Here is a 27090-nt window from a genome sequence, read left to right on the forward strand (position 1 = left end):
ATGCGGTTTGTCACCAAAAACACTCACAAACTTTTACAGATGCACAATCGAGAGCATCCTTTTGGGCTGTATCACCGCCTGGTACGGCAACTGCTCCGCCCACAACCGTAAGGCTCTCCAGAGGGTAGTGAGGTCTGCACAACGCATCACTGGGGGGCAAACTACCTGCTCTCCAGGACACCTACACCACCCGATGTCACAGGAAGGCCAAAAAAATCATCAAGGACAACAACCACCCGAGCCACTGCCTGTTCACCCCGCTATCATCCAGAAGGCGAGGTCAGTACAGGTGCATCAAAGCTGGGACCGAGAGACTGAAAAACAGCTTCTATCTCAAGGCCATCAGACTGTTAAACAGCCATCACCAACATTGAGTGGCTGCTGCCAACATACTGACTCATCTCTAGCCACTTTAATAATGAAACATTGGATGTAATAAATGTGTATAAGGTAGTTGTTGTGAAATTGTTAGGTTAGATTACTTGTTAGATATTACTGCATGGTCGGAACTAGAAGCACAAGCATTTTGCTACACTCGCATTAACATCTGCTAACCATGTGTATGTGACAATTACATTTTGATTTGATTTGAAGCTATTGATGCTTTTACACTTGCAAAGTCAGATTGTGGTTTCTGGCAAATAATCTATTTTGTTTGAATTCCTCTAAAAGAATGAGTCCCGAGAGGATGCTTGATTAGAAAAGAGCTGCCTATCCCAACAGGGGGTATGTTGATCTCATTGGCTGTCTGGCTATCTGTGAAACCCCCTGTCCTCTCTCTCTTTGGGTCTCTTCAACATCCCCCTCTATGTGGCTTCCTCCCTTGGTAGTGTGTGTGTGGTCATGGAAACAGCCTTTATCATATGGCACTAGATTCTTTTGTTTTATTAATATTATCAGGTTTATTTTGCGGGGGGGGGGGGGGGGGGCAGAGAGAGAGAGACTCCCAAGGCAGTGTCATGCGCCAGTCACATCTCAGTGAGATTCTGTCTGTCTGCACCTCTTTCCTGTGACTTACCACCGATGCCCCATCTCTTTCCTGTGACTGACCACCGATGCCCCATCTCTTTCCTGTGACTGACCACCGATGCCCCATCTCTTTCCTGTGACTGACCACCGATGCCCCATCTCTTTCCTGTGACTGACCACCGATGCCCCATCTCTTTCCTGTGACTTACCACCGATGCCCCATCTCTTTCCTGTGACTGACCACTGATGCCCCATCTCTTTCCTGTGACTGACCACCGATGCCCCATCTCTTTCCTGTGACTTACCACCGATGCCTCATCTGTACTCACTTTAAAGACATACTGTAGCTGGGAAGGACATTAACTTCTCTGTCTGGATGGTCTTGTAGCAGAGAGGAATTCATGGTACCAGACAGACAGCAGAGCAGTGTCCTGCTGCTCTTTTGTTCTGCAGCCGCATTGGCCTGAGACAACCCATACATACCTTCACCAACTAAGTTAAATTAGCCTGAGACAACCCATACATACCTTCACCAACTAAGTTATATTAGCCTGTGTTATATTTGCCTGAGACAACCCATACATACCTTCATCAACTAAGTTATATTAGCCTGAGACAACCCATACATACCTTCACCAACTAAGTTATATTAGCCTGTGTTATATTTGCCTGAGACAACCCATACATACCTTCATCAACTAAGTTATATTAGCCTGAGACAACCCATACATACCTTCATCAACTAAGTTATATTAGCCTGAGACAACCCATACATACCTTCACCAACTAAGTTATATTAGCCTGAGACAACCCATACATACCTTCACCGACTAAGTTATATTAGCCTGAGACAACCCATACATACCTTCACCAACTAAGTTATATTAGCCTGAGACAACCCATACATACCTTCACCAACTAAGTTATATTAGCCTGAGACAACCCATACATACCTTCACCAACTAAGTTATATTTGCCTGAGACAACCCATACATACCTTCATCAACTAAGTTATATTTGCCTGAGACAACCCATACATACCTTCACCAACTAAGTTATATTAGCCTGAGACAACCCATACATACCTTCATCAACTAAGTTATATTAGCCTGAGACAACCCATACATACCTTCATCAACTAAGTTATATTAGCCTGAGACAACCCATACATACCTTCATCAACTAAGTTAAATTAGCCTCTGTTATATTAGCTTGAGACAACCCATACATACCTTCATCAACTAAGTTATATTAGCCTGAGACAACCCATACATACCTTCACCAACTAAGTTATATTAGCCTGAGACAACCCATACATACCTTCACCAACTAAGTTAAATTAGCCTGAGACAACCCATACATACCTTCACCAACTAAGTTAAATTAGCCTGTGTTATATTTGCCTGAGACAACCCATACATACATACATACCTTCACCAACTAAGTTATATTAGCCTAAGTTACATTAGCCTGAGACAACCCATACATACCTTCACCAACTATGCTATATTTCAAATATCAATGATTTAGAGAAAAAGCCATGACAACATAATGTTCCTATGAACGAATGGAAAAGATAAATCGTTACATATCATTACTGACAAACAGAATTGCTCTCAAAAGGTTATGAAAAAAAAATGTTTAGAAAGCAGAGGAAAGACTTGTTGGTTGGGGGAGTGAATTCTGAGAAGCAGTATGGGAACCCCCAGCTGTGACTTCTCTATTTTGACTGTGAGCTTCCATTTCACAGACCTTACTTGAGTTGACACGCTCTGTACACTCCCAGTGAACCCACACATTCCTGGCCCTGTTTCCAAGCCGTCGTTGCGCCTTATTGTTACCAGACCACGGCAAGGCCTCTACACTTACAATCAAAATCAAATCAAATGTTATTTGTCACATGCTTCGTAAAGAACAGGTGTAGACTAACCGTGAAACGCTTACTTATGGGTCCTTTCCAGCAATCCAAAGAGAGAAAAAAATAAAATAAATACACAATGAGTAAGGATAACTTGCCTATTACACGGGGTACCAGTACAGAGTCCATGTGCAGGGGTACAAGGTAATTGAGGTAGATATGTACATATAGGTAGAGATAAAGTGACTAGGCAATCCCCCACCATTTAAAAACCTAATATAGTGAGTCTCACATTATTCAAAGGCCTCTCTCGACACAATTTTACTGACTCCATCACATTTGTATTTTATTTAACATGATTCCATCACATTTTTGTATTTTATTTAGCATGACTCCTTCACATTTGTATTTTATATAACAGAGTGTATCATCAATATAGCTGGCACTATGGAGGTGGGCTTGGCAAAGGCTCTATCTTTGGTGGCCATCTTTGCAGGTAAGAAAAAGCTAAATGTGTTTTTACACTATAGTTACATTGTAATCAATCAAGACTGTGTCTGTGTTGTTATTCTCATTATTACCCAGTGCTCCTGCAGTTTTGTCCAGAGAGCCTCAGTCTGGAGCTTCAGCCCAAGTGAAAAGGAGGTCACACTGAGCACCAACTCCTCCTTCACAGTGGTCCGTTCTGGTTGGAGCAAGGTGACCTGGAAGTCTGCACACGAGCCCAGCCTGGAGGGAGTGTCTGTGGAGGACAGAGGAACCACCAGTGTGCTGGTCCTCCACAACATCACATGGAGACACTCTGGGACCTACGTCTGTGAGGAGCCCTCGACAGAGGAGACCAAGGACATAGCAGTGTTTGTACCGAGTAAGACTTAACACCCTGTATGAACCTTCTATTTTTTTAAAGGAGTGGGGCAGTTCCACTCCTCATGTCTTTGTTAATTTTTGATTGGATGGCACAGAGGTAGAGAGGAGTGAGTGTTCTGAAATAGCAGTATGTATTAGATGTGATCCAGAGGCAGCGGCTTAGACAGCTAGACCATCCTAGGCCATCCTAGACCATCTTAGGCAATCCTAGACCATCCTAGGCCATCCTAGACCATCTTAGGCAATCCTAGACCATCCTAGGCCATCATAGACCATCCTAGGCCATCATAGACCATCCTATACCATCCTAGGCAATCCTAGGCCATCCTAGACCCTCCTAGGCCATCCTAGGCCATCAATCTCTTCTATTATAGGAGAACTATGGAGGGACAAACTGTGACATTTCAAAGTTAATACAAATCAGTGCTGGTCTCAGAATTGACTTCCCTTCTTCAAAGTCTAACATGTGATGGACATGTACCTGATCTCTGTCCTCCCCCTCAGACCCGGACGAATGGTTTGTTCCCCTGGGGCCAGGAGTAGTGATGAAGGAGGGAGAGGAAGGTACCATTCCCTGCGTGGTGTTTGACCCCGGCGTTAACGTGACACTGTAAGAGCGGGGCAGCCAGGCCCATTTGGAAGGAACATATCATCCCAGTAAAGGGATCACCGCCATCCTGAAAGACAGCTCCTACATCTGCCGAGGTGCCATGAACGGAGAGGAGAAGGCGTCCCAGGTGTATTATGTCTACAGCATTGTGGGTTAGGCTCTGTGTCAACACAACCCACAAAGTGAAACTTCGACCAAAAGGAAGAGTGTCTCAACAGATGTCTTAAAATGGTCTTTAAAAAGCTAGCTGTAAAATGCTTTTGAAGACCAGCCCACATGAATGTTGGGCCTGTTATGATGTCCTCTGTCTTTCTGTTTTATTTTTTCCAGTCCCCAAGTCCATGAACACCTTTATGACTCTCTTAAAGACGGTGCTGAAACAAGGCGAGGCCTTGATGGTTAATTGTACTGTAGAAAAGCAGAGATAGTTTACTTCACATCGGAGTTTCCTCGTAAAGAGGTGAGTGAACTAATGGCTGAAGGATTATATGCAGGGGCGCAACTTTCACTGTGGACCTTTCACCCCACATTCTGAAATTGCATTTTTGTCCCCCCCAGTTTTATCATTGGAATGGACTTCTCCAAGCGGTCGGGTAGGCTGTTAAAACCTCTACTGCCTCAGAAACCCGGATCCGGGAGCACCCCCCATCCCCCCACACACTGATTAGCATAGCTAGCATAGCTTCACAAGTAGATAGTAGCATCTAAATATCATTAAATCACAAGTCCAAGACACCAGATGAAAGATACAGATCTTGTGAATAAAGCCACCATTTCAGATTTTTAAAATGTTTTACAGGGAAGACAAAATATGTAAATCTATTAGCTAAACACGTTAGCAAAATACACCACTTTTCTAACTCCATCAGTTTCTTACTACTTCAGTGCTATCACCAATTCGGCTAAACTAAGATATTTATAGCCACTAACCAAGAAAAAACCTCTTCAGATGACAGTCTGATAACATATTTATGGTATAGGATAGGTTTTGTTAGAAAAAAGTGCATATTTCAGGTAGAAATCACAGTTTACAATTGCACTGACCATCACAAGACGACTAGAATTACTATAGAGAGCAACGTGTATGACCAATTTACTCTTAATAAAACATTTCATAAGAATAGACAAAGCATAGCAATGGAAAGACCCAGATCTTGTGATTCCAGACAATATTTCAGATTTTCTAAGCGTTTTACAGCGAAAACACAATAAATCGATAAGTTAGCATACCACATGTGAAAACGTTACCAGAGCATCGATTCCAGCCAAAGAGCGCTATAACGTAATCACCGCCAAAATATATTAATTTTTTCACTAACCTTCTCAGAATTCTTCCGATGACACTCCTGTAACATCATTTTACAACATACATATACAGTTTGTTCGAAAAGGTGCATATTTAGCCATACAAAACCGTGGTTACACAATAAAAATACTAGGAAATCAAGCCTCAATATGTCTGACGTCATCTATCAGAGTGATCTAGTTTAATTGAAAGCTAATCATATACTTGACTAAAAAATACAGGGTTGACAGGAATCGAAAGACAAATTAGTTCTTAATGCAACCGCTGACTTACATTTTTAAAATTATCCTTACTTTTCAATACAGGGTTCGCCAAGTGACGCGATAACAAACAAAATGGCGAAATATGCGTTTAAAATATTTCGACAGAACAACGATTTATCATATTAAATATTGCTTACTTTGAGCTGTTCTTCCATCAGATTCTTGGGCAATGTATCCTTTCTATGTTGTAATCTTCTTTTGGTCGATAGATGTCCTCTGTCCTTCGAAATATCCACTAACGATCGAACGGGACCACAAAACGTGCCCAAACTTTCAGAGTGCACGACAAATAAATTCCTCAGAATCGCACTAAACGGATATAAATTGCTATAAAACGGTTCAAATTAACTACATTATGATGTTTTTAACAACTATAACGACTGAAAACATGACCGGAGAAATATTGCTGGTTAGACAACGATTTGGAATGAGGCAAGTCCGATGTCCTTCACGCTTCAGGCGCGCGACGAGAAAGGGAGGTCCCTATACATTTTGTTCTTTTATAATGGCTGTGATTGTGCAATCGATTCCATTCAAAACGTGATGACGTACAGACACCCAGAGGAAGACGTAGGCAGTGTCGGTTTCTTCATAGCATTCACTGTCGCCTTAAAAACAGACTCCAGATCAGGGGTAAAAATTTCTGAAATCTGACCCCTGTCATGAAAAGTGCTGTAGATATTGTTCTGTACCACTCAGAGACAAAATTCCAACTTCTATAGAAACTAGAAAGTGTTTTCTATCCAATAATAACAATAATATGCATATTGTACGATCAAGAATTTAGCACGAGGCAGTTTAATTTGGAGACCCAAATATGCTAATGCGGAACAGCACCCCCTATAGTTCCAAGATTAAGAGTGTTTATCCGACTGGATTTTTTTTTTAACTTCTAAAACCAAAGTTGTGCACCTGATTATATGTGACACATATTACCAAGCATAATCAACTCTTTTTTTTTGACAATTATGCTGTTGTTAAAACCTGTTCTTACGTCTGTTATATTTTGATTCCATCTGAAGATAATTGAGGCATTGACAGACTTTCTACCAGGGAACCGGGAACTCAGAATCCGCTCCTTCTTGAACATCTCCAGGGTTACTCTGGAGGACTCGGGCCAGTACACCTGTTGGGTGCAGGACACTTTGTCAGTACACTCAGCCATGGTTAATCTCACTGTCACTGTTCTGGGTGAGCAAACGCCCTCAAAACCTTTCCAAACTCACAACATTGGCCTAGTAACACTTTTTAATTCATCAACTGAAAAAGTGGAAATACTAAGCACATTGCAATGGGGGCTCAATGGGCTTTGTGTGCTTCCACTTTGGAAAGTCACTAACTGATTGCAGTTCTTGCCATTCACCTATAAGGCAGTATTCTTCTATTCCAATGCCATGTTACAGAACATGGCTTAGTGAATTTGGAACCTTCCGTCAGCACCAATGTTTCAGCGACGAAGGAACGAGAGCATTGAGCTCACAGTGCAGATCGAAGCGTATCCCAAACCTCAGGTGGTATGGACCAGAGACAACACCACCCTCGCTGGGGACACGGTATCCTTGACACCAAACATGTGCATAAGACCAGGTACCCATCATACATGTCATTGACATCCCAACAGAAAATAATATTTGATTATCATGACAATCAATGCATAAGCCCCATGATAAATACCTAGAAGCAGACACATTTCTGTTGTTCACTAACATGGACAATAAAGTTGTATTGATATTGATTGTGTTATTTTCCTTTTGACCTTTGACTTCCAGTTACCTCAGTACTCTGATCTTGGTAAGGGTCAGGATGGAACAGATGGGTCTCTACACCGTCCAGGTGGCCAATGGAGATGACGTCAAAGAGATAACCTTTGACCTGCAGGTCAAGGGTAAGATACATAAATACACAGCTGAGATATAATTATCCGCTCTGGAGCATTAGACGTGTCTACATTACAGACGGGATCAGTCATACATTTTCCTTTATTGAGTTATCACATTGGAATATAAAGGATGTTGAGTAGTTTCTTGCTAGTGATAAAACAATGGCCTATCTTTGTTTCCATACTTACTTTTCACATTCTCGTGGGATATTTCCTCTCCCTGCAGCTCCCCCGAAGATAGTAGATCTGTCTGACCAGCACATGGACCAGGGCCACGGTGTGCTCTGTGTCACAGAGGGTGTCCCCACGCCCACTGTTCACTGGTACAGCTGTGAAACCATGGGAAAGTAAGGGGGAAAAACCCTGGAAATAAATACTGACCAACACAATGAAGCATATTCAGCCTCTTCAGTTGTGTTGCGACTTTCTCCTCTCAAACTGTAGAGGGTAGTGCAGCACTAGGGCCACATTATTAGTCATAATTGCTAGACCTGTTGCTTATTTTAGACACTCAATAGTCTATAGTTGTTTTTTCAGTCACCCAATATTTCACTGAGATAGAATGTCTCATGAACTGAACAAGCATATTTTCTAGGGTTGGGGTCAATAACATTTCAGTTCCAGTCGATTCAAGAAGTAAAATTCCAATTCTCTTCAATGAAGAAGAATTGGAATTTGGTCTGCTTTCTGAATTTACTGGAATTTAAATGGAATTGACCCCAACCAACCAATATTTTTCTATCATCACCAAGATAATCCACAATTATGACCTCATCACCCAGATGCAGTCGTAAGATCACAGCATGGAAGCACTCTTCTGGCTGATCCGGACAACGTCAGCACCCAGATACAGTCGTAAGACCACAGCATGGAAGCACTCTTCTGGCTGATCCGGACAACGTCAGCACCCAGATACAGTCGTAAGACCACAGCATGGAAGCACTCTTCTGGCTGATCCGGACAACGTCAGCACCCAGATACAGTCGTAAGACCACAGTATGGAAGCACTCTTCTGGCTGATCCAGACAACGTCAGCACCCAGATACAGTCGTAAGACCACAGTATGGAAGCACTCTTCTGGCTGATCCAGACAACGTCAGCACCCAGATAAAGTCGTAAGATCACAGCATGGAAGCACTCTTCTGGCTGATCCGGACAACGTCAGCACCCAGATACGGTCGTAAGACCACAGTATGGAAGCACTCTTCTGGCTGATCCGGACAACGTCAGCACCCAGATACAGTCGTAAGACCACAGTATGGAAGCACTCTTCTGGCTGGAAGCACAACGTCATCACCCAGATACGGTCGTAAGACCACAGCATGGAAGCACTCTTCTGGCTGATCCGGACAACGTCATCACCCAGATACATTCGTAAGACCACAGCATGGAAGCACTCTTCTGGCTGATCCGGACAACGTCAGCACCCAGATGAACGTGAGATACATTGAGACCTCAGGAGTCTACCAGGTCCGCAGCCTGTGTACCTTTCAGACCATGAAGAGTGTTATGTCAGTACGCTGTGAAGCCCGCAACGACAGAGGTCGCAGGGCCTGGGACATCAAACTCGTCTCCAACTGTAAGCATTGACTCAGCATGGGTTGAAGTCAAGGACTATGACACAATGAAAATAAGTATTTACAGTAACAATCAACAACTGATGTCAAATTACTTTTGATTAACTGATGAAAATACTCTGTGACTAACAGAGTACATAACATGCCATTTAGCAGATGCTTTTATCCAAATACCTATTTTACGTATCGGTGGTGCTGGGAATCAAAACCCACTACCCTGGTATTGCAAGAGCCATGTTCTACCAACTGAGCTACAGAGGACCACCTGTTCTATGAGTTCCTTCTATCTCTGTGTGTGTGTCTGCAGCTATTTTCTCCCAGGTGGCTGTGCTGGCTGCAGTGTTAGCCCTCGTAGTCATCACTGTCATCTTCCTCTTTGCCCTCTGGAGAAAGGTGACGCCCACACAGAAACCTATCTCCAACTCCTAATACTAACATATGGGCCCTACCGTATATAGTGCTTTTCAAGGACCCAAAGTCACTTCCCATCACATTTGTCTTGATAGTGATGCTACTGTTGAAGATGAGACTGTAACATTAGGGATGATGACGATAATGGACTGGAGCCTGGCTAGTAGGTCTAAATAGCCTTCATGTGGAACTGAACTGCCACCTAAGTCACAGCCTTGATGTCACAACAAACATGTGTGTGGGTGTAGGATGGCCATGTTATTCTATGTACGTTGAATCAATCTGATTCTATGTATTTACGTGGAATCAACAGCACTCTTTAATTGTCCAAGACATATCTCCCGTCGGGGACAGTTAAGTATATCATATATATAATTTATAAAACTCTGACAGGCTTTTGTCTCTGCATTCAGAAGCCCCGCTATGAGATTTGATGGAAGGTGATGGAATCAGTAAGCTCAGACGGCCATGAGTGTACCTACATCGACCCTATGCACCTGCCCTATGACTATGAGTGGGAGGTGCCCCGAGACAGCATGGTCCTGGGTGAGGGAATATTACAACTCAGTAAATCAGTGAATATGTTTTAGCATAATTGTGTGAATAGCGTAGCCTATATACTGTATAAATCATACTTTATTGATAGATTTGGCGTTGGCTAAGCTAACAGTGCACCTCATTTTCTGTCACACTAGGTCACGCGTTCGGTCACACCCAGTCCACCACCAAAGTGGCTGTGAAGATGCTCAAGTGTAAGTGCTTTATGCTTCACAAACAACTTCAAAACAACAAAAAATCCTAAATTTTACACGCAAACCACAGACCTATTTCCTCTTTCTCTACCACGGAATAATATTGCAACTCTGTGTGTTCTCCTATTGCCTTTGACGGACAGCCACAGCAAGAAGAAGTGAGACTCAGCCTCTGATATCTGAGCTGAAAATAATGAGTCACCTTGGGCCCCATGTAAACATTGTGAACCTACTTGGGACCTGTACCAAATGAGGTGGGAGCTGGGAAGCATACCACTACTTTAACCACTTCGGGTTAGATTCAATCCAACTGCCTTTATTTGTCTGTGCACCTTTTACAGGCAATGTTTTTGTGTTGGTGGAGACCGTATTCATGATAAACGCTGCATATGTCAGCTCAAATGGAAATGTTATTTAAATGTCAATCAATTGCACCATAATGCAGATCTTCCGCAGTTCAGGTTTGAATCTAGGCCTTAACATAATTACCATATGTCAGTCAACGTGTGTGTATTAACAACTGTCCCTTTTTTCTCTGTCCTGAAGGTCCTATTTACCTAATAACTGAGTACTGTTGCTATGGCAACTTGGTTGACTACCTCCACCGCAAAAGGCACACCTTCTTGCAGTACTACACAGTTATAAAATGCAGGGATGCTGATATGTGCAGCAACAGAGCAGAAAGCGCAGTCCAAATACAAAGAAAAAGGCAAGACTGCTGCCCACCAAAATACACTCTACTGACTTCACAATCAAAGACATACTGGCGCTTACTGTTGTGCCCCTTCGTGTTTGGCAGAGAGAGCGATGGGGGTTACATGGACATGAATAAGGAGGATTCTTTCAATTATGTCCCCATGCAAGAGCTGAGAGATAACATCAAGTATGCAGACATTGAGCTATCAGTCTATGAGACAACCTACCATCAGGACAACAACCAAGGACAAGGTATAGATAGTGGAAACAATGCTAACCCTCAGCCTTTTATAGTGTGGGCCATACTAACCCTCAGCCTGATATAGTGGAAACCATGCTAACCCTCAGCCTGATATTGTCACGGCCGTTAAATGAAGTGGACCAAGGTGCAGCGTTGTACGCGTACATTTTATTTTTTATTTGAAATGACACCAACAAAACAATAAACAATACAAAACAAACCGTGACGCTTAAGGCTAAGTGCCACAAACAAAGTCAACTTCCCACAAACACAGGTGGAAAAAAGAGCTACCGAAGTATGGTTCCCAATCAGAGACAACGATAGACAGCTGTCCCTGATTGAGAACCATACCCGGCCAAAACATAGAAATAGAAAATCATAGAAACACAAAACATAGAATGCCCACCCCAACTCTCGCCCTGACCAAACCAAAATAGAGACATAAAAAGGATCTCTAAGGTCAGGGCGTGACAGTACCCCCCCCCCCCCCAAATGGTGAGGACTCAGGCCGCAAAACCTAAACCTATAGGGGAGGGTCTGGGAGGGCATCTATCTGCGGCGGCGGCTCAGGTGCGGGACGCAGACCCCGCTCCAACGCTGACTCACCCCACTTTGGTGGCACCTCTGGTGCGGGGACTCGCCACCGACCCCGGACCCTCGCCGCCGACCCCGGACTGGGGACCCTCGTTGCGGGCCCCGGACTGGGCACCCCGGACTGGGCTCTGGGCTGGAGGCCGTCTCTGGAGGCTCCGGGCTGGAGGCCGTCTCTGGAGTGGAGAGACACACAGGAGGCCTGGCTCTGGGAGCAGGCACAGGACTCACCAGGCTGGGGAGACATACAGGAGGCGTCTTCCTTGGCCGAGGCACCGGATACACTGGGCCGTCGAGGCGCACTGGCGGTCTCGAGCGCAGAGCTGGCACAACCCGTTCTGGCTGGATGCCCACTTCCACCCGGCAAATGTGGGATGCTGGCACCGAGCACACCGGCCTGTGAATGCTCAACCGAGACACAGTGCGTATCACCCCATAGCACGGGGCCTGACCAGTCACATGCTCGCCACGGAAAGCACGGGGAGTTGGCTCAGGTCTCCAACCTGACTCCGCCACACTCCCCATGTGCCGCCCCCCCCAAAAAATTGGGGGGCTGCCTCTCGGGCTTCCTTGCCAGCCTTGTTCCCTCTAAACGCTGCCGCTCCACCTTAGCTGCCTCCAGTTCCTCCCTTGGACGGTGATACTCCCCAGCCTGCCTCCAGGGTCCCTTACCATCCAGGATCTCCTCCCATGTCCAGGAGTCCTCTCTACCACACTGCTTGGTCCTTTGGTGGTGGGAAGTTCTGTCACGGCCGTTAAATGAAGTGGACCAAGGAGCAGCGTGGTGAGCGTCCATTTTCTTTTTTATTTGAAATGACGCCGACAAAACAATAAACAATACAAAACAAACCGTGAAGCTCAAAGGCTATGTGCCCTAAACAAAGTCAACTTCCCACAAAGACAGGTGGGAAAAATAGCTACTTAAGTATGGTTCCCAATCAGAGACAACGATAGACAGCTGTCCCTGATTGAGAACCATACCCGGCCAAAACATAGAAATAGAAAATCATAGAAACACAAAACATAGAATGCCCACCCCAACTCACGCCCTGACCAAACCAAAATAGAGACATAAAAAGGATCTCTAAATGTCAGGGCGTGACAGATATATTGGGAAACATACTAACCCTCAGCCTGATATAGTGGAAACAACACTAACCCTCAGCCTGATATAGAGTGAACCATACAAAAAAAAATTGATCACATTACTCCAGTGCTAGCCTCTACACTGGCTTCCTATTAAGGCAAGGGCTGATTTCAAGGTTTTACTGCTAATCTACAAATTATTAAATGGGCTTGCTCCTACCTATCTTTCCGATTTGGTCCTGCCGTACATACCTACACGTACGCTACGGTCACAAGACACAGGCCTCCTTACTGTCCCTAGAATTTCTAAGCAAACAGCTGGAGGCAGGGGTTTCTCCTATAGAGCTCAATTCTTATGGAATGGTCTGCCTACCCATGTGAGAGACGCAGACTCTGTCTCAACCTTTAAGTCCTTATTGAAGACTCATCTCTTCAGTAGGTCCTATGATTGAGTGTAGTCTGGCCCAGGGGTGTGAAGGTGAATGGACGGCACTGGAGCAACGAACCACCCTTGCTGTCTCTGCCTGGCCGGTTCCCCTCTCTCCACTGGGATTCTCTGCCTCTAACCCTATTACAAGGGCTGAGTCACTGGCTTACTGGTGCTCTTCCATGCCATCCCTAGGAGGCAAGGAGGCCGTCCCTCAGCCTGATATAGTGTGGACCATACTAACCCTCAGCCTGAGGAAACAGTGGAAACAGACTAACCCCCAGCCTGTTATAATGGAAACAGACTAACCCTCAGCCTGATATAGTGTGAACCATACTAACCTTCAGCCTGATATAGTGTTGGAAACATTTAAACTTCCCTGTCAGACAGATGGTGGGTAGACATTGTGTCTGATGTTGAAATGCTGCTGAAGAGACCAAAATAGGGAAGCCTCTCACTCCACCTTGATTTTTGACATGCAAGCGGCTTCCATAAAAGGATTGTTAATGTTTCAACCTCTTGTGTAACCAGACATTGCCTTTAAACAGTACTTTGATCAAAATCATCAGCTTGTCTCAGAGTTTGTGACTATTGTTTGTTCTCTGTTATGCTGCTCAGGCCAAGAGAGAGCAGACATGGCGTTATCTATCAGTGACTCCCCTATTCTGAGATACACTGATCTAGTGGGGTTCAGTTACCAGGTGGCTAAGGGCATGGACTTCCTGTCATCCAAGAACATATGACTCATTACAGCTGGCTTATATCCGCTTTAACAGATTGATTCACAATCCATTCTTATTAGTACCGGATCATGTAATGACATTTCATGCCATGTCACATCAAACATTCATTCATTACTGATGCCACGTGGAAATGATCTTAGTGAACCCACAAGACACTTCAATAAAAGCTTGTCTGAACTGTTGTCCCTGTCCTCACAGTGTGTTCACCATGACCTGGCTGCCAGAAACGCTCTCGTCTGTGAAGGAAAGCTGGTTAAGATCTGTGAATTTGGCTTGGCCCGTGACGTCATGAACAACTCCAACTACATAGCCAAAGGCAGTGTGAGTTCTTTAATATATAAATATATATATATATATATATATATATATAAGGTATTTTACTTTATTGAACAAAGATAGAGAGGATGAGAGTGAGGAAAGATGTTGTGTCGAAGGGCAGTAGGCTGGATTTGAACCTATGCCAACAGTGTAGACGTGTGTCGGAGACTGCAGAATTCCCATCAGACCAGCTACTGTAGGCCACAAGGTAGGTTGACTTCATTTGTTTAGCTTTATTGTAGTGTATTTGTGTACAGGCCATTTAAAGAAGACACACCTACTCATTCAAGGGTTTTTCTTTATTTTTACTATTTTCTACATTCTAGAATAACAGCGAAGACATCAAAACTATGAAATAACACATATGGAATCATGTAGTAACCAAAAAAGTGTTAAACAAATCAAAATATATTTGATATTTGATATTATTCAAAGTAGCCACCCTTTGCTTTGATGACAACTTAGCAGATTCTTGGCACTTAGTAAAAAATTAAGAAAAACCCTTGAATGAGTATGTCTGTCCAAACTTTTGACTTGTACTGTCACGCCCTGACCTTAGAGATCCTTTTTATGTCTCTATTTTGGTTGGTCAGGGCGTGAGTTTGGTGGGCATTCTATGTCTGTTATTCTATGTTGTTCTATGTTTTATATTTCTATGTGTTTGGCCTGGTATGGTTCCCAATCAGAGGCAGCTGTCTATCGTTGTCTCTGATTGAGAACCATACTTAGGTAGCCTGTTCCCACCTGTGTTTGTGGGTAGTTGTTTTCTGTTTTGTGTGTATACCTTGTAGAACTGTTCGTTTTGTTGGTTTTTGTTCAAGTGTTTTGTATTTATTAAAAGTAATATGGACACTTACCACGCTGCACCTTGGTCCTCTTCTCCTTCTCCCGACGACGTTCGTTACAGAACTACCCACCACCAAAGGACCAAGCAGCGTGGAAGGATGGAGTCCTGGACATGGGAGGAAATATTGGACGGCAAGGGACCCTGGGCACAGCCGGGAGAGTATCGCCGTCCGAAAGAGGAGCTGGAGGCAGCTAGAGCGGAGCGGCGACACTATGAGGAGTTGGCTCGAGGTAACGTGCACGAGAGGCAGCCCCAGAATTATTTTTTGGGGGGGCACACGGGGAGATTGGCAGAGTCAGGTAGGAGACCTGAGCCAACTCCCCGTGCTTACCGTGGCGAGAGAGTGACTGTGTTATGCAGTGAAGCGTACGATGTCCCCAGTGCGCACGCATAGCCCGGTGCGCTACATCGCAGCTCCTCGAATCGGCCGGGCTAGAGTGGGCATCGAGCCAGGAGGGATGATGCCGGCTCAGCGCATCTGGCCTCCAGTGCGTCTCCTCGGCCCGGGTTATACGGCACCAGCCCTACGCACGGTGTCCCAGGTTCGTCAGCACAGCCCAGTGCGGCCTGTTCCAACTCTCCGCACTTGCCGGGCTACAGGGGGTATCCAGCCAGGACAGGTTGTGCAGGCTCGTTGCTCGAGACCTCCAGTGCGCCTCCACGGCCCAGTGCATCCGGTGCCTCGGCCAAGGACAAGGCCCCCTGCATGTCTCCCCAGCCTGGTGAGTCCTGTGCCTTCTCCCAGAGCCAGGCCTCCTGTGTGTCTCTCCACTCCAGTGATGATCCATGGCACGAAGCCTCCAGTGATGATCCATGGGACGAAGCCTCCAGTGGTGATCCATGGCACAAAGCCTCCAGTGATGATCCATGGCACGAAGCCTCCAGTGGTGATCCATGGCACGAAGCCTCCAGTGATGATCCATGGCAAGAAGCCTCCAGTGATGATCCATGGCACGAAGCCTCCAGTGATGATCCATGGCACGAAGACTCCAGTGGTGATCCATGGCACGAAGCCTCCAGTGATGATCCATGGCAAAAAGCCTCCAGTGATGATCCATGGCACGAAGCCTCCAGTGATGTTCCATGGCACGAAGCCTCCAGTGATGATCCATGGCACGAAGCCTCCAGTGAGGATCCATGGCACGAAGCCTCCAGTGAGGATCCATGGCACGAAACCTCCAGTGGTGATCCATGGCACGAATCCTCCAGTGATGATCCATGGCAAGAAGCCTCCAGCGATGATCCATGGCACGAAGCCTCCAGTGATTATCCATGGCACGAAGCCTCCAGTGATGATCCATGGCACGAAGCCTCCAGTGACGATCCATGGCACGAAACCTCCAGTGAGGAGTTATGGCACGAGGCCTCCAACGAAGGCCGTCTGTCCGGAGCAGCCAGAGTCTCCCTCCTGTCCGGAGCAGCCAGAGTCTCCCTCCTGTCCGGAGCAGCCAGAGTCTCCCTCCTGTCCGGAGCAGCCAGAGTCTCCCTCCTGTCCGGAGCCCGCTGCGAGGGTCCCCGGTCTGGGGTCGGCGGCGAGGGTCCCCACTCCAGAGGCGCCACCTAAGTGGGCCAAGACTAAGGTGGAGCGGGGTCCACGTCCTGCACCAGAGCCGCCACCGCAGTGAAATGCCCAACCAGACCCTCCCCTATAGGTTCAGGTTTTGCGGCCGGAGTCCGCACCTTTGGGGGGGGGGGGTACTGTCACGCCCTGACCTTAGAGATCCTTTTTATGTCTCTATTTTGGTTGGTCAGGGTGTGAGTTTGGGTGAGCATTCTATGTCTGTTCTATGTTTTGTATTTCTATGTGTTTGGCCTGGTATGGTTCCCAATCAGAGGCAGCTGTCTATCGTTGTCTCTGATTGAGAACCATACTTAGGTAGCCTGTTCCCACCTGTGTTTGTGGGTAGTTGTTTTCTGTTTTGTGTGTATACCTTGTAGAACTGTTCGTTTTGTTGGTTTTTGTTCAAGTGTTTTGTATTTATTAAAAGTAATATGGACACTTACCACGCTGCACCTTGGTCCTCTTCTCCTTCTCCCGACGACGTTCGTTACAGAACTACCCACCACCAAAGGACCAAGCAGCGTGGAAGGATGGAGTCCTGGACATGGGAGGAAATATTGGACGGCAAGGGACCCTGGGCACAGCCGGGAGAGTATCGCCGTCCGAAAGAGGAGCTGGAGGCAGCTAGAGCGGAGCGGCGACACTATGAGGAGTTGGCTCGAGGTAACGTGCACGAGAGGCAGCCCCAGAATTATTTTTGGGGGGGCACACGGGGAGATTGGCAGAGTCAGGTAGGAGACCTGAGCCAACTCCCCGTGCTTACCGTGGCGAGAGAGTGACTGTGTTATGCAGTGAAGCGTACGATGTCCCCAGTGCGCACGCATAGCCCGGTGCGCTACATCGCAGCTCCTCGAATCGGCCGGGCTAGAGTGGGCATCGAGCCAGGAGGGATGATGCCGGCTCAGCGCATCTGGCCTCCAGTGCGTCTCCTCGGCCCGGGTTATACGGCACCAGCCCTACGCACGGTGTCCCAGGTTCGTCAGCACAGCCCAGTGCGGCCTGTTCCAACTCTCCGCACTTGCCGGGCTACAGGGGGTATCCAGCCAGGACAGGTTGTGCAGGCTCGTTGCTCGAGACCTCCAGTGCGCCTCCACGGCCCAGTGCATCCGGTGCCTCGGCCAAGGACAAGGCCCCCTGCATGTCTCCCCAGCCTGGTGAGTCCTGTGCCTTCTCCCAGAGCCAGGCCTCCTGTGTGTCTCTCCACTCCAGTGATGATCCATGGCACGAAGCCTCCAGTGATGATCCATGGGACGAAGCCTCCAGTGGTGATCCATGGCACAAAGCCTCCAGTGATGATCCATGGCACGAAGCCTCCAGTGGTGATCCATGGCACGAAGCCTCCAGTGATGATCCATGGCAAGAAGCCTCCAGTGATGATCCATGGCACGAAGCCTCCAGTGATGATCCATGGCAAGAAGCCTCCAGTGATGATCCATGGCACGAAGCCTCCAGTGATGATCCATGGCACGAAGACTCCAGTGGTGATCCATGGCACGAAGCCTCCAGTGATGATCCATGGCAAAAAGCCTCCAGTGATGATCCATGGCACGAAGCCTCCAGTGATGTTCCATGGCACGAAGCCTCCAGTGATGATCCATGGCACGAAGCCTCCAGTGAGGATCCATGGCACGAAGCCTCCAGTGAGGATCCATGGCACGAAACCTCCAGTGGTGATCCATGGCACGAATCCTCCAGTGATGATCCATGGCAAGAAGCCTCCAGCGATGATCCATGGCACGAAGCCTCCAGTGATTATCCATGGCACGAAGCCTCCAGTGATGATCCATGGCATGAAGCCTCCAGTGACGATCCATGGCACGAAACCTCCAGTGAGGAGTTATGGCACGAGGCCTCCAACGAAGGCCGTCTGTCCGGAGCAGCCAGAGTCTCCCTCCTGTCCGGAGCAGCCAGAGTCTCCCTCCTGTCCGGAGCAGCCAGAGTCTCCCTCCTGTCCGGAGCAGCCAGAGTCTCCCTCCTGTCCGGAGCCCGCTGCGAGGGTCCCCGGTCTGGGGTCGGCGGCGAGGGTCCCCACTCCAGAGGCGCCACCTAAGTGGGCCAAGACTAAGGTGGAGCGGGGTCCACGTCCTGCACCAGAGCCGCCACCGCAGTGAAATGCCCAACCAGACCCTCCCCTATAGGTTCAGGTTTTGCGGCCGGAGTCCGCACCTTTGGGGGGGGGGGGTACTGTCACGCCCTGACCTTAGAGATCCTTTTTATGTCTCTATTTTGGTTGGTCAGGGTGTGTGTTTTGTGTGTATACCTTGCAGAACTGTTAGTTTTGTCGTTTTGTTGGTTTTTGTTCAAGTGTTTCGTATTTATTAAAAGTAATATGGACACTTACCACGCTGCACCTTGGTCCTCTTCTCCTTCTCCCGACGACATTCGTTACATGTACTGTATATATTATGTCCCCCCCCCCCCCCCCCCCCCACACTTCTAAAACCAAAGTTGTGCCCCTGGTCTGTACTAAGTAATGGAGGGGAAGAAACCATCAAACAGCCATTATGTTCTGAGGTGAAAGTGATTGAAACTGAAACACAGTTTTTATAAGGAACTTCCAGAAGTGGGTTAATGTCACATACTTTGCGCAAACAATTTTTTTTACAGACTCTGCTGTCTTGTTGGTTAATTCTGTACATCCTGAATGTAAAATATGTTTTAGGTAAAAAAGCTGGCATCGAAAATGTTCTGAGGGTTTTTAAACACTTAAACTTCCCACTGGATTGAAGTTGTTGTTGCCAGAATGTGTTTGAGTTATGGGATATCTGGGCTGCGGACTCTTTTCAACTGAGGTTTTTTTCTTGGCTTTTTTTTTTTGGCGGAAGATCAGGAGAGGATGTGAAACAGCTTTCCCAGAGTCTTTATGGTATAGACGGTACAGGACTTTGGTCAGACTAACAAAACAATGTCAATTTGCGTCACTGTACCACAAACAGAAGGCCATTTGCCACAAATACATCTGTAATTCTATATTACACCTGTCTTGGCCTAAATTGGGTTACCTAATGTCCTCTATAGCTCAACAGGTTACCTAATGTCCTCTGTAGCTCAATAGGTTACCTAATGTCCTCTGTAGCTCAATAGGTTACCTAATGTCCTCTGTAGCTCAATAAGTTACCTAATGTCCTCTGTAGCTCAATAAGTTACCTAATGTCCTCTGTAGCTCAATAGGTTACCTAATGTCCTCTGTAGCTCAATAGTTACCTAATGTCCTCTGTAGCTCAATAGGTTACCTAATGTCCTCTGTAGCTCAATAGGTTACCCAATGTCCTCTGTAGCTCTATAGGTTACCTAATGTCCTCTGTAGCTCAATAGGTTACCTAATGTCCTCTGTAGCTCAATAAGTTACCTAATGTCCTCTGTAGCTCAATAGTTACCTAATGTCCTCTGTAGCTCAATAGGTTACCTAATGTCCTCTGTAGCTCAATAGGTTACCTAATGTCCTCTGTAGCTCAATAGTTACCTAATGTCCTCTGTAGCTCAATAAGTTACCTAATGTCCTCTGTAGCTCAATAGTTACCTAATGTCCTCTGTAGCTCAATAGGTTACCTAATGTCCTCTGTAGCTCAATAGGTTACCCAATGTCCTCTGTAGCTCTATAGGTTACCTAATGTCCTCTGTAGCTCAATAGGTTACCTAATGTCCTCTGTAGCTCAATAGTTACCTAATGTCCTCTGTAGCTCAATAGTTACCTAATGTCCTCTGTAGCTCAATAGGTTACCTAATGTCCTCTGTAGCTCAATAGGTTACCTAATGTCCTCTGTAGCTCAATAGGTTACCTAATGTCCTCTGTAGCTCAATAGGTTACCTAATGTCCTCTGTAGCTCAATAGGTTACCTAATGTCCTCTGTAGCTCAGTGGATTACCTAACAGCATACATGACTGTACGTCGCTTTGGATTAAAGCATCTGCTAAATGGCATATATTAATGTATGTCTCTGATATTGTAGACATTCCTGCCACTGAAGTGGATGGCTCCAGAGAGTATCTTCCAGAACCTCTACAGAACCTTGAGCGATGTTTGGTCTTTTGGCATTCAGCTTTGGGAGATCAAATGTTATTAGTCTAATGCGCCGAATACAACAGGTTTAGACCTTACAGTGAAATGCTTACTTGCAAACCCCTAACCAACAATGCAGTTAACAAAAAATAAATAAACAAATATAAATAAGAATAATAAATAAAAGTAACAAGTAATTAAAGAGCAGGAGTAAAATAACAATAGCAAGACTATATACAGGGGGGTACCGTGACAGAGTCAATGTGCGGGGGCACCAGTTAGTCGAGGTAATTGAGGTAATATATACATATAGGTAGAGTTATTAAAGTGACTATGCATAGATGATAACAACATAGAGTAGCAGCTGTGTGAAGGAGGGGGGAATGCAAATAGTCTGGGTAGCCATTTGATTATATGTTCAGGAGTCTTATGGCTTGGGGGTAGAAGCTGTTTAGAAGCCTCTTGGACCTAGACTTGGCACTCCGGTACCGCTTCCCATGCGGTAGCAGAGAGAACAGTCTATGACTAGGGTGGCTGGAGTCTTTGACAATTTTTAGGGCCTTCCTCTGACACCGCCTGGTATAGAGGTCCTAGATGGCAGGAAGCTTTGCCCCAGTGATGTACTGGGTCGTATGCACTACTCTCTGTAGTGCCTTGCGGTCGGAGGCCCGAGCAGTTGCCATACCAGGCAGTGATGCAACCAGTCAGGATGCTCTCGATGGTGCAGCTGTCAAACCTTTTGAGGATCTGAGGACCCATGCCAAATCTTTGCAGTCTCCTGAGGGGGCATAGGTTTTGATGTACCCTCTTCACGACTGTCTTGGTATGCTTGGACCATGTTAGTTTGTTGGTGATGTGGACACCAAAGAACTTGAAGCTCTCAACCTGCTCCACTACAGCCCCGTCGATGAGAATGGGGGCGTGCTCTGTCCTCTTTTTCCTGTAGTCCACAATCATCTCCTTTGTCTTGATCACGTTGAGGGAGAGGTTGTTGTCCTGGCACCACACTGCCAGGTCTCTGACCTCCTCCCTATAGGCTATCTCGTCATTGTCGGTGATCAAGCCTACCACTGTTGTGTCATCGGCAAACTTAACGATGGTGTTGGAGTAGTGCCTGTCCGTGCAGTCATGAGTGAACAGGGAGTACAGGAGGGGACTGAGCACGCACCCCTGAGGGGCACCTGTGTTGAGGATCAGTGTGGCAGATGTGTTGTTACCTACCCTTATCACCTGAGGGCGACCCTCTTTACCCTAGGTAAATAGAATATTCTCTGCATATTAAGGATTTATTTTAATTGTTTATTTATTGCAACTAGAGATCATTTATGAATACATGTCTTGATATTAGGTATGTGCCCTGTTTTTGCCTAACTTCAGGAGGAACGCCCTATCCTGACATTCCTGTGAATCAACAGTTCTACACTGCATTGAAGAGAGGCTATAGGATGCCCAAACCCACTCATGGTACAGACAAGATCTGAGGCCTCATCCGTCTCTCTTTGTCTGTAGGAATGTTTGTGGTTGTAAGTAAAACATAGGACAAGGTGACATTAACTCTGAGTTTGATTTTGTTTCTTTCAGCTATGATGTCATGTGCAAGTGTTGATGAGAAATTGGAGAAGAGGCCACAGTTCTCCTCTCTAGCTCATTCGATGGGAAACCTACTGACTAAGACTTACAGAAAGGTAAAGACAACCATGATAGATCATCCTCAATACTATGGTGATTTAATATGTTGATTTCTCATGTATATCTACAATTAGTAGATACATATAATTTCCAAACCGTCCCAGAAATACACCCAGGTGAATGAGAGCTTTCCCGAAGAGCGACCACCCAGCTGTAGTCAAAACCAAACCTAGACCAGCAGGGAACCAGTCTCCTCAGGGGATCTAGGAGGGCAGAAGACAGGAGAGACCTGGGAGGAGGCTGGCCCCTCCCAGACTGAATACATCCTCGACATCCCAGATATCCATGTAGTCATAGAGGCAGAAGCAGGAGGTGGTGAGGTGCTGGACACCGCCACACAGAGTACATCAAGGTAACATAGGACGTTCTCTCCACAGAGTGTGTGTCTAATCTGTAAACCCTGTGGCTGCCAGTTTTCCACAGGAAGTGTGACTGTGTTAGTCAGGGGCAGCATTTGACGATTGCCCAATTCTGCACTGCCTCATGTCATGGCAGCTTTCCTTCAAAGCTTTTTGGATGTTGGGTTTTTGTTTCTTGCTTATTGTTATCAATAATTGGTCAGTGACACTCAGGCTTACAATAACACCGTTTTATTATTTTCCTCTGACAGTAATAAAGCCGTAATAAAGTAAAACCACAGTTTTTTTCTACCTTCCATTATTAGCATGACTGACCATAATAATACTGATACAGCCTCCCTAGTTGAGCCAGAAACCTTCCTAGAAGAGCCAGTAGGCAGCACAGAGGAAGAGGTACAGTTGAAGTCAGAAGTTTACATACACTTAGGTTGGAGTCATTAAAACTCGTTTTTCAACCACACCACAAATGACTTGTTAACAAACTATAGTTTTGACAAGTTGGTTAGGACATCTACTTTGTGCATGTCACAAGTAATTTTTCCAATAATTGTTTACAGACAGATTATTTCACTTATAATTCACTGTATCACAATTCCAGTGGGTCAGAAGTTTACATACACTAAGTTGACTGTGCCTTTAAACAGCTTGGAACATTCCAGAAAATGATGTCATGGCTTTAGAAGCTTCTGATAGGCTAATTGACATAATTTGAGTCAATTGGAGGTGTACCTGTGGATGTATTTCAAGGCCTACCTTCAAACTCAGTGCCTCTTTGCTTGACGTCATGGGAAAATCAAAAGAAATCAGCCAAGACATCAGAAAAAAAATGGTAGACCTCCACAAGTCTGGTTCATCCTTGGGAGCAGTTTCCAAACACCTGAAGGTACCACGTTCAAACAATAGTACGAAAGTATAAACACCATGAGACTACGCAGCCGTCATACTGCTCAGAAAGGAGACGCGTTCTGTCTCCTAGAGATTAATGTACTTTGGTGCGAAAAGTGCAAATCAGTCACAGAACAACAGCAAAGGACCTTGTGAAGATGCTGGAGGAAACAGGTACAAAAGTATCTATATCCACAGTAAAACGAGTCCTATATCGACATAACCTGAAAGGCCGCTCAGCAAGAAAGAAGCCACTGCTCCAAACCGCCAAAAAAGCCAGACTACGGTTTGCAACTGCACACGGGGACAAAGATCGTACTTTTTGGAAAAATTTCCTCTGGTCTGATGAAACAAAAATAGAACTGTTTGGCCATAATGACCATCGTTATGTTTGGAGGAAAAAGGGGGATGCTTGCAAGCCGAAGAACACCATCCCAACCGTGAAGCACGGGGGTGGCAGCATCATGTTGCGGGGGTGCTTTGCTGCAGGAGGGCCTGGTGCACTTCACAAAATAGATGGCATCATGATGTAGGAAAATTAGGTGGATATATTGAAGCAACATCTCAAGGCATCAGTCAGGAAGTTAAAGCTTGGTCGCAAATGGGTCTTTCAAATGGACAATGACCCCAAGCATACTTCCAAAGTTGTGGCAAAATGGCTTAAGAACAACAAAGTCAAGGTAATGGAGTGGCCATCACAAAGCCCTGATCTCAATCTTATAGAAAATGTATAAGAAGATCTGAAAAAGCGTGTACGAGCAAGGAGGCCTACAAACCTGACTCAGTTACACCAGCTCTGTCAGGAGGAATGGGGCAAAATTCACCCAACTTATTGTGGGAAGTTTGTGGAAGGCTACCTGAAACGTTTGACCAAAGTTAAACAATTTAAAGGCAATGCTACCAAAAACAAATTGAATGTATGTAAACTTCTGACCCACTGGGAACGTGATGAAATAAATAAAAGCTGAAATAAATCATTCTCTCTACTATTATTCTGACATTTCACATTCTTAAAATAAAGTGGTGATCCTAACTGACCTAAGACAGGGAATTTTTACTATGATTAAATGTTAGGAATTGTGAAAAACTGAGTTTAAATGTATTTGGCTAAGGTGTATGTAAACTTCCGACTTCAACTGTATCTGCCCTCACACAAGAAGACGAGCTCCCCCAGTCTCCATGCATCCCTTAAGTGGAGGAGAGTTTCCTGTCGCCTCATTAGGGAGCTGATGTTAGAGGAGTCTATTATACAGAACAATGTTGCACTTGACAATGTGTGTTAGTTAAACACAAATGTTGCAGGACCTTTTAGGAAACATGATCTGGTTATTATTTCTTCTCGTCATTATTTTTGTATATTAGTGATATATACCTGCTTTCCCCAGTAACTATTCCCCAGGTCATTGCTGTAAATGAGAATGTGTTCTCAGTCAACTTACCTGGTAAAATAAAATAAAATGTAAAAAGGTACTTTTCCCCTTTTCATTTTATGATTTACAAAAACAGCATCAGCAGTTTGAAGAATGTCAATGGAAATTGTCATATTATATGCTATTTTTATCTTATTGAAGTTGTCAAATTGTAAAGAAAAGTATATTTGAAGAGAGAATAGAAATATATATAGAATGTACAGATGTAGGATCTTAATTTGATCACCCTGTTGCAGGAGAACTTGTAGTGTATTTGAGGTTTATTTTATTTTTTAAATTTCCACTTCAAATTTCAGACTTGATTTTCCCATACAAAAATTCATCAACCCTTACAAAAATGTCCATTAATTATAATCCACATAAAAATTCACATTTCCTGTTGCTGCAGGATTATTTTCCTGCTGAAGCAAACTGGGTCAAATTAAGATCCAACATCTGTAAGTTTGCAGTAATGTGCCTCTTATATTTGCCCCTCACATTCTTATCAAATGCCTTACCAATTTAAATCTAAATTAAGTTTTGAATAATTGATTAAAAACATTAAGCACTACATTTTTATTTAACGTTTATTTTGACAGGGGGTCAATGTTGAGACCAAGGTCTATTTAACAGATGAGCCCTGTTTAGCACAACAATACACATCAAAATACAATAAACATTAAACGACACATTCATATAGACGTTATTATACACAACAATACACGTGAAGCAAACACAATCATAAACAGACACATTCTTCAGTGAAAAGGTCCCCTAGCAACCTAGAGGCACCAGTTCCTCCCATTTGAAAGTGTATTCTAGATCATTCCACAAGGTGCAACAAAACTAGAAGCAGGTCTACCCAATCCAAAGGTTCTCATGCTATTTGTTGGTCAGGGCTGTTCCATCATGTTTCAGTAGCATATTAAAGACACTGATTGTAAATGTCAGAATTCATTTGTTTCATAAATAGTACAATATATCTTTGTTGTGCCTAATCTGTTTGCCTGGCTAGAGCATTGTCTTGTACAGAATACTTTTGAACATCCAGCTCTGTACTGAAAGGTCTATGGCTAGTGTCCTTGAGTGTCAACTCAAACACATTAAAAGGGCATTTGATACTTCACATGCAATTTCTTGAGATGTATTAAATGACATAGTTTTCATGATGTTTAAATGATTTTTCATATGTCTTTTAATATCAAATGAAGTGCCTTTATTGTTCAGAATTGTGTCCTCTTTCAATTTGTGCTCTCTGTATTGTATAAATCGTATATATATCGTTTGTACTGTACCTACATAACAAAGGTATATATGTACTTTGCAATACTGTAACCGGGCAACCGTTGTTTTCCCTGTTCTGTTCGGTATCCTACGTAATAGTAAAATGGAATAACACGCAGTAGAGGGATGATTCTGAATAAGCTGAAGAATGCTGTCGATATCTAAGCTTCTTAGATGGGGAAAAAAAAAAAAAGTACACATATCTATTTTTAATTAACTCCATAAATTAATTGAGATGCCTACATTGCTACACAGCAAATGTACTGCAAGGTGTTTTAGTGGAATTTAGCCTTTTTTAAATTAAAATACATGTCATAAAAATGTTTACTCTTATTTCCACTCATGTCTAATTTAACTGGCCGTCTGTAAATACGTTGTATAAACATTGATATACTTTACTAATAGACAACGACTCATCCATCAAAAGAATTCAGAACACCCGAACTACTTTAATATGTA

General features: G+C 44.9%; 1 pseudogene; it reads left to right on the forward strand.

The window, feature by feature from the left end:
* The first annotated feature begins 3190 nt into the window (after positions 1–3190).
* Positions 3191–26998, forward strand: LOC139551890 (platelet-derived growth factor receptor beta-like; annotated as a pseudogene).
* Positions 26999–27090: the final 92 nt, after the last annotated feature.

This window comes from Salvelinus alpinus, chromosome 24, assembly GCF_045679555.1.
Source record: "Salvelinus alpinus chromosome 24, SLU_Salpinus.1, whole genome shotgun sequence".
Lineage (NCBI taxonomy): Eukaryota > Metazoa > Chordata > Actinopteri > Salmoniformes > Salmonidae > Salvelinus > Salvelinus alpinus.